The sequence below is a fragment of the Macrotis lagotis genome, chromosome 3 (assembly GCF_037893015.1).
Source record: "Macrotis lagotis isolate mMagLag1 chromosome 3, bilby.v1.9.chrom.fasta, whole genome shotgun sequence".
Taxonomy (NCBI): Eukaryota; Metazoa; Chordata; class Mammalia; order Peramelemorphia; family Peramelidae; genus Macrotis; species Macrotis lagotis.
In genome coordinates, this window is record NC_133660.1 from 11358356 (window position 1) to 11368156 (window position 9801).

General features: G+C 34.1%; 1 pseudogene; it reads right to left on the reverse strand.

Moving 5' to 3' along the window:
* Positions 1-1278: 1278 nt before the first annotated feature.
* LOC141515958 (non-histone chromosomal protein HMG-14A pseudogene) lies at positions 1279-1593 on the reverse strand (annotated as a pseudogene).
* Between the last annotated feature and the right edge of the window lie 8208 nt (positions 1594-9801).

Consider the following 9801-nt stretch of genomic DNA (forward strand, 5'->3'; position numbering starts at 1 on the left):
GTTCTCTTAGTTCTGTTCACTTCACTCAGCATCAGTTCATGTAATTCTTTTCTTGCTTCTCTAAAATATGAACACTCAGCATTTCTTATAGAACAAAAGTCCTTCATACCATTCATATACCATAACTTGCTCAGTCATTTCCCAATTGATGGTCACCCCCACAATTTTCAGTTCTTTGCTATTTCAAAAAGACCTGCTATAAATATTTTTGAACATATTAGAGTTTTCTTGTTTTTTATGACTTCTTTGGGATATAGAACTAGTATTTGTATTGCTGGGTCAAAGAGTATGATAGATTTTATTGCTCTTGGGCATAGTTCCAAAATTGCTCTCTGGAATGACTGAATCAGTTCACAATACCACCAACAATGCATTAATGTCCCAGTTTTCCCACATCTTCTCCAACATCGATGAATTTCCGTTTTTTCTTAATAACTTTGATAGGTATGAGGTGGTTCCTCAAAGTACAATTTAATTTGAATTTTAGTTGTATTTCTCTAATCAATAATGACTTGGAAAATTTTTTATATGAATATATATAACTTTAATTTCTTCATCTGAAAACTGATCATTAATATCATTTGACCATTAATCAATTAGGGAATGACTTGTAATTTTATAAATTTGACTCATTTCTCCATATATTTTATTTTATTTTATTTTTTTATTTTGAGGAGTCTTTTTCTTTTATTAAGATAAATCCAGCAAAATTGCTAATAGTGGCTACACATACAATCAACCTGCCCTTCTGAAATAAACATTTATATTTTGCTTAAAAACATGGTTACATTTTACTTTCTTTCAAAAACTAATATTTATATTTGGGAAAGATATTTCCAACTCTTAGAATCTCATGAAAATAGCTCACCCTCTTTATAAAATCAACCCACAGACACCCTGGACTTGACAATGCAAGAACTTTCTATTTGAGACCTCCCCACTTTACTGAATCAAACCCGTACCAGGGTCAAAGAAAAATCCAAAGGACAGAAAGGAGAGTTTACACAAAGAAGGGACACGGTGACAAAAGTCAAAAGCTACCAAACACTTATTCTTCCCATAGATGAAACTATTAACAATCACAAAATGCAGAGACAATGACATCTTGTTGGTGACCTCATATGCAAGTGACCAAGATGGAGACGTTCCAGAATTAACTTCATGCTAAAAAAAACCAACCTGCATTTAGAAAATAGTTGAAAAAATATTCCTGTGTTAACAATACAGGATGGAGGTACAGATACCAAACTGACAAGAGATATAAGACAGTGTTATATATTATTCAGATGTGGCTGCTTTCTTCTCAGGTTCTTCCATAATCGGCACCTCATTAGTTTGGGTCCCTCCATTTTCAGATTGGTTTTCTTCTTTCACTTCCTCCTGTTTGGTTTCGACTTTGACTTTGGCTGCGGCTGCCACCTTCCTGCCTTTGATTTCCTTTCGATCATTTGCTATGTTCATTTTCTTTGGGGCTGCTGCCTTTTTGGTTTTGGGCTCAGATTGAAGAAGAACAGGTTTAGCAGATAATCTAGGTGACCGTCTCTTTGGCTCATTGCTTCCCTGGCCTTCAACGGCTGCCTTTCTTTTGGGCATAGTTGCACCTGGGCACGGGCGGCGGCGGCGCGGGAGCAGGGGCCGGAGTGGGGCCGGAGCGGAGCGGAGCGGGGCGCCGCGGGAGCTAGGAGACGCGGCCCGCGGCGTGCGAGGCGGCCGACTTTGCCAGGAACCTCCATATATGTTAGAAATGAATTCTTTATCAGAATCACTAGTGTGAAAATTGTTTCCAAGCTTATTTCTGATCTTGGCTGTCTTGGTTTCTTAGTTCAAAACCTTTTTTAATTTAATATAGTCAAAACCATTCAATTTGCAATTTATAATGTATTCTTATTTGGTAATAAATTCTCCCCCTTTTCATACATCTAACAGATAGAGTACTTCTTGCTTTTATTTCCATTTTGATTTAGTTTTTGGTTTTTGCAAGGCAATGGGGTTAAGTGACTTGCCCAAGGTCACACAGCTAATTAAGTTTTAAATGTCTAAGGCAAGATTTGAACTCTGGTCCTTCTGATTCCAGGGCCAGTGCTCTGTCTTATTGTGCCACCATTTGCCCAAATTTTATTCCTTTAAATTAGCTATGGCATTGCCCTTTACATCTAAATCTTGTACCCATGTTAATCTTATTTTGGTTTAGAATGTGTGATGTGAATCTGTAGCTAATTTTTATCATACTATTTTCCTATTTTTCCAGCATTTTTTGTCAAATAGTGAGGTCTTATCCCAGAACCTAATGTCTTTGAGTTTGACAAGCAGTGGACTGCTATAGCAATTCAGTATTGTTTCTTTTGTACCTACTGTAATCGACTGGCCTATTATTCTATCTCTTCATCAGTACCAGGAAGTTTTAACAGCTTCCCTTTTATAATATAATTTTAGAGCTAGGACAACTAGGTCACTTTCCTTTGCATTTTTTTCCTTCAATTCCCTTGACATTCTTGAGTTTTCATTCCTTCAGAAGCATTTTGTTACTATCTTTTCTAGCTCTATAAAACAATTTTTTTGGTAGTGTAATTGGTATGGCACTGAGTAAGTAATTTAATTTGGGTAGAATTGTCTTTTTTATTATGTTAATTCAGCCTAACCATGAGCAATTGATTTTTTCTTCAATTTTTTAGATCTGACTTTGTGTGAAAAGTATTTTGTAATTATTTTCATACGGTTTCTGGATTTATCTTGGGAGGCAGATTACCACGCATTTTGTATTGTCCACAGTGACTTTATTTTTTTTATTCTATTTATTTTTATTTTTGTACAAATGATTTTTATACATTACTAAAATATTCTTAAGAGTAAGCATAATACTCCCTCTCCAAAAAATATAGACCCTCATGAGCAATAAAGTAAAAGAAAGAGAAAAAATTAAAACAATAATAATAATAATAATAATATTAATAGGGGCCACTTGGTGGTGCAGTGGACATAGCACTGGCCCTGGAATCAGGAGCATCCAAGCCCAAATCTGGCCCCAGACACTCAACAATCACCCAGCTGTGTGACCCTGGGCAAGCCACCCCTACCCCATTGCCCTGCAAATACAAAATATAATAATAATAATAATAATAATAATAATAATAATAATAATAATAATAATAATAATGGCAGTTAGGTGGCTCAGTGGACAGAACACTGGCCCTGGAGTCAGGAACAGCCAGGTTAATATCCGGCCTCAGACACCCAACAATCACTCAGCTGTGTAGTCCTGGGCAAGCCACCCAACCCCATTTGCCCTGCAACCCCCCACCAAATAATAATGATAATAATAATGATGATGATAGTAATAATAATAATGATAATAATAATAATGATAATAATAATAATAACTTATGTGTTTCAGTCTGTGCTCCAACACCCCCACCTCTGTCACAGTTGGATCACATTCTTTATGATAACTCCATCACAAAAGCTACTTCCATATTTTCCACTGTTGCCATTGCTGATTGCAATTCCCTCTATTCGTATGTCCCCACTACCGTATACACTATATTTTCTCTCTCCTTTCAATCTGTCCCTCTTCTTAAATGTGCTTTAGGGTAGCTGAGTGATGCAGCAGACTGATTACCAGCCCTGGGCCAAGAATCCCTGAGCTCACATACCACCCCTAAGACCTAGCAACCACCCATCCCTGTGATCCCAGACAGGCCATCCAATTCCAGGCCTTTGCAAGAAGTAAAAAAAAAAGAAAATGTGTTATGTATTACCACTCTCCCCCACAGTCCACACTCTCCTCCATCACTCACATGCCCCTGCCCTCTGTCCCTTACTCTGTCCTTCTGTCCCCTTACTCTAGATGTCTATACCCCATTGAGTATATATGCTGTTTCCTCTCCATACCACCACCTCTGATGAGAGTGAAGGTTCCCCCATTCCCCTTCGCCTTCCCCCTGCCATATCATTGCACTAGCTCATTGTAATAAAAATCTTATTATATGAAATGTCTTAAAGACTATTCCACTTCTCCTTTCTCTTACTCCCAGTAGATTTCCTTTTCACCCATTGACTCCATTTTTTCAATATATTATATCTTCAAATGCAGCTCTCTCCTGTGCTTCATCTATAAAAGCTCCTACCTGCTCCATTAAAGGAGAAGTTTCATATGAGTTTTATCAGTATTGTTTTTCTATGCAGGAATACATATAGTTGTTAAGTCCCTCATATTTTCCCCTTCTCCTCCATTCTCTATGCTTCACCTGAGTCCTGTATTTGATGCTCAAACTTTTTGTTCAGCTCTGGCCATTTTAACAGGAACATTTGAAATTCTCCTGATTCATTGAAAGTCCATCATCTTCCCTGGAAGAGGACATTCAGTTTTGCTGGGTAGTTGATTCTCAGTTGCATTCTGAGCTCTTTTGCCTTCCAGTATACTATATTCGAAGCCCTCCGAGCCTTTAATGCATTTGCTGCTAAATCCTGTGTGATCCTGACTGCAGCTCCATATTTGTATTATTTCCCTCTGGCTGATTGTAATATTTTTTCCTTTGACTTGGGAGCTCTGCAACTTGGCTATAATATTCCTGGTTTTTTTTTAAATCTCTTTCCAGGGGAGATTGGTGGATTCTCTCAATTTCTATTTTGCCCTCTGCTTCTAGGATATCTGGGCAATTTTCCTGTAGGAATTATTTAAAATTGATTTCAAGGCTCTTTTCCTGATCATGACTTTCAGGTAACCCAATAATTTTTAAATTTTCTTTCCTGAATCTGTTTTCCATATCAGTTGTTTTTTCAATGAGATGTTTCTCATTTTCTTCTAATATTTCATTCTTTTGGTTTTGAAGTAGTGTGTCTTGACTTCTCATAAAGTCAGCAGCTTACTTTAGTTTCATTGTACATCTGAACGATTTGTTTTCCTCAGAGAGAGCTTTCTTATCTCTTTTTCCATCTGGCCAATTTTTCTTTTTTCACCTCTGATCTTATTGGAAATGCTCCTAGTTTTCCCCTTTTATATATAATGCTTTTTGATGATTTTAGATAAATACTGCTTATTATTTTTATTTATTCCTATATTCTCTAGTGTTTTTAATAGGAATGAGTGTTCCATTTTGTCAAAGTCTTTTTTCAGTATCTAGTAAGATAATCATGTAATTTCTGTTAATTTTGTTATTGATATTGTCAATTATGTTGATTGTTTTACTGATATACTTGCCTACCTGGTATAAATCCTACCTGATCATGGTATATTATCCTAGTAGTAAGTTCTTGCAATTTCTTTGCTAAAATTTTATTTAATTTTTTTGTCTAAATACTTATTAGGAAAATTGGTCTAAAATTTTCCTTGACTGTTTTGACTCTTTCTGGTTTAGTTATCAATACCATTTTATTGTGTCATAAAGCCATCTGGTAGAACTTCTCCTATTTTTAAAAATAGTTTATATAGAAGTGGGATTAGCTATTCCTTAAATGTTTGGTAGACTTCACTTGTAAATTCATCTGGTTCTGAAGATTATTTCTTAAGACGTTTATTGATGATTTCTTCAATTTTTTTTGAAATGGGGTTAAGTATTTTTTCAATTAATCTGTGTATATTATATTTTTGTAAATATTCATCCATTTCATTTAGTTTGTCTAATTTATTGGCATACAGTGGGGGAAAATAACTCTAAATTATCACTAGTTTCCTCCTCATTGGTGGTTGAATTCACACTTTTCAGTTTTCATACTGGTAATTTGGTTTTCTTCTTTTTTAAAAACAATCAGATTAACTAAACATTTGTCTATTTTATGTTTTTCCATAAAACTAACTCAGTTTTATTTATTATTGAATGTTTTCTTCCTTTCAATTTTATTAATTTATTCTTTGATTCTAAGTATTTCTAATTTGGTATTCAATTCATAATGCTTAATTTGTTCTTTTCCTAGCTTTTTCGATTGCTTGCCCAAATCATTGATCTCTTCATTCTCTTTTTTATTCATAGAGGTCTAAAATTTCTCCTAAATACTGCTTTGGCTGCATGCCATAAATTTTGATATGATATCTCATTGCTGTCTTTATCTTGAATGAAATTTTTATTATTTCTATCATTTGTTGTTTGAGTTATTAATTCTTTAAAATTAGGTAATTTAGTTAGCAATTAATTTTCGATTTCTTTTTTCCATTTTCCCTTTATTACATGAATTTTTAAAATTTCATCTTGATCTGAAAGGTGTGCATTTAATATTTCTATCTTTCAGCAATTGATTGTAAGGCTTTTATGGCCCATTGCAAGATAGGTTTTTGTAAGGTTGCCATATACTACAGATAATAAGGTATATTTCTTTCTATCCTGCACAATTTTCCTCTGAGTTTTTCCTGAGAAAACCATATCTAGGTTTTCTAAGATTTTATTCACCTTCTTAACTTCCTTCTTGTTTATTTTGTAGTTAGATATATCTGATATCTAATAGTGGTAGGTTGAGATCCCCTACTATTATAGATTTGCTTTCTATGTCTGCTTGTAATTCATTCCGCTTTTTCTCTCAGAATTTGGATGCTATAGCACTTGATGCATTTATGTTTAATAATGATCTAATTTTGTTGCCTACAGTGCCTTGAGATTAGGATTGCTAACCCTGATTTTTTCACTTCTGACAAAACATTATTTATTTTACTCCAATCTTTTACCTTTAACTTGTGTATATCTCTGTTTCAAATGTGTTTCTTGTAAACAACATGTAGGATTCTGTTTTTTAAATCAATTCAGCTAACTGCTTCCATTTTATGGGAGAGTTCATCCCATTCACATTTATAGTTAAGATTATTAACTCTATTTCCTTCCATGCTATCTTCCCCCATTATTACTTTTCTCTTTTCTTTTCTTTTCTTTTATCCCTCCTCACCAATATTTTTCTCCTTATCCCCTTTAACATTACTTTACTTTTAGCTTTAACTTTACTTTTACTTTTACCTTTTATCAGTTCCTCCTTCCTCTTTATTCCCCTTAACCAGCCCCACTTTCCTCTAGGGTGGGATAGATTGTTGAAACCCAATTGGAAATGTATGTTATTCCTGATTTGAGCCAAATCTGTAGAGAATAGGATTTATTTAGTGTTCAACACCCCCCCCCTTCTGCTAGTGTGATAGACCTTTGTGTTTCTTCATGTGGTGTTATTTATTCTCTAATGACTGGCATTCTCCTACTATAATCCTTCTTTTCGTATCTTTATTGTTCTAAATTTGTGTTGTACCTATTACCCTGCTGTCAAAATATACTCCTTTTATCTGTCCTAATAGAAATACCTATTTCAAGTGTTGATTGATTGACTGATTAATAAGCAATATTATCTGATAATCACTGCTCATTAGAAAGTGTTCTGTTCCATAAAAGAGATATACTTCTCAAGAATCATAATTTACATCAAATTATAATCAATTTATACCACACCATCTTTTCAGTCTTTTCCTCTCCAGGGAAGTACAAACATCATGAGCTAAAGTATCATGTAAAGGAAAATCATTTCATAAATCATTTAGAACCTCCCTTTTTAGGTACACTACCTCTAATTTTAGCTAAAGTGTCAAATCAAGCAAAATCACTGCATGATCTATTTATGTCCAATCCCTCTAAGTATACTCTCTTTCTCTGTCCCTATAGAACTACAGCTATAGCACTACAACCATTTTTAGCTAAAATATGGAATAAAGCAAGATCATATCTTGATCTATTTATGTCCATTCTTTCTAAGTACACTGTCTTTCTATGTCCATATTTTTCCACAACCCTTATTAACTAAAGTGACTAGTTAAGTGAGATTACTTCGTGATTTAACTATGTACAGACCCTGTAAGTACTCTTTCTCTCTCTGTCCCAAGAAAATGCAATCCTCATTATCGACATTATTTCATGACTCATTTATACTCATATCCTCTAAGTACAGTCCCTCCAACTTCATTCAAACCTCTTTAGCTAAGGTATTGGCTAAAGGTTTAACACTTTTGTAGTCATCCTATGTCCATGCCCTCTCTCTAAGTATGTTCCTTTTAAGTAGCCTAACAGAGATACAATACTCAAGAGTTAGAAGTATTATTTTCCCTTGTAGGGATGTATATAGTATAATGTTCTTGACTAGGATTTTTTTCCTCTTTCCATTTACCTTTTTATGTATCTCTTCTGTCTTTTATTTGAAGATCAAATTTTCAGTTCTAATCTTTTTATGAGAAAAATTTGGACTTCATTGAAACTCCATTTTTTCCCTTTGAAACAATAACCTGAATTTTTCAGGGTAGTCCAAGATCCTTTTCCCCCTGTAATATTATATTTCAGTTCCTCTTATCCTTTAATATTGAAACTGATAAGTCTTGTGTAATTCTGATTGTGGTTCCCTGGTTTTTAAATTGCCTTATTTTGGTTGCATTCAACATTTTATCTTTTAGCTGAGAATTCTGGAATTTTGCTGTGGTATTCTTTAGAATTTTTATTCTGGGATCTTTTTCTGAAAGTGATTTGTTGATTCTTTCAAGGACTATTTTATTTTCTTGTTCTAGGATATTAGGGAAGTTTTCCATGATAATTTCCAGAAATACATTTTCAGTATTTTTTTAATCAATGCTTTTAGGTAGATCAATAATTAATAAATTATCTCTTCCAGATCTATTTTTAAGGTAATATATTTTCCCTAAAAGGTACTTTACATTTTCTTCTATTTTTTCATCCTATTGGTTTTGTTTGATGTAATCTTGGTGTCTCATAGAGTCATGTGTTACCATTTGTCCAATTTTAATTTTAATTGTTCTATTTTTTATAGTTAGCTTTTGTGTTTCCTTTTCTAATTAGTTAAATTTAGTTTAAAATAAATTATATTCTTTTTCAATTGATTATTTTCACTTTTTGATTAGTTAATTCTTTTTCCAGTTGGTCATTTTTACTTTTAAAGGAGTTTATTTCTTCAGTCAAGTTTTCATATTTTTTTCTTCATGGTCCTCATTTCTTTTTTTTTTTTATTTTTATTTTTTCTCTCTCCTTTGGTTTTTAAAATCCTTTTTGAGCTTGTCCATGAGGTTTTGGATTTGAGGTCAATTCATAAACTTCTTTGAACTTTCATATGCAGACATTTTGTTACAACTTTCTTCTTCTGAGATGGCATTTATATCATCCTGATCTGAATAGTAGCTTTCTAAGTCTTTTATTTTGTTTGTTTTAATAGTTGAACTCTGCTCATGGGGTACAGGGATTATAGTTCCAAGCTTTTTTTGTGTTGTGATCAGGAACTGGTCCCTAGCCTATTGCTTGCCAAGTTATTGCCTGAGCAGCCCAGGCTTTGCTTATGTCAAGGTTTGCTCCTTCCTTTGTGCCCAGGTTTTCCCTATGCTTATTGTCAACTCGGTCCCATATAATGTCCCGTTGTTCCCAGGGCTCAGACTTTGTCTGATGTTGGAACCTTCCTAGCTGGCCTGCTATCAAGCTGGTCTTGATCTGTGCTGTGGCTTAGAGCCTTCCACTGGCATTCACATTCTCCTGCCTATGCCAGACTATATTTTTCCTTTACCCATGAAAAGACAGATCTTTGCCGAAGATCTTCCACAATATCTTGAGTTGAGAATTTGTTTTGCTCATTTTTTTTCATGGAATCTGTAGCGTTAAGGTCTGGGTAGAAGTTTCATTTAAAATTCTGTGAGCAAAATTCCAGGATCATACTAGGTTTGAACTACTACCTTGAATGCACCTCAAGATTACTTAAGAAGATAATATGGTTGAGCAAAGAAGAGACAGCTACAAACTTGGCAGAATAGGAACAACAGCTACAGGGAAAGAGAAACAAGTGAAGCAGTCACAT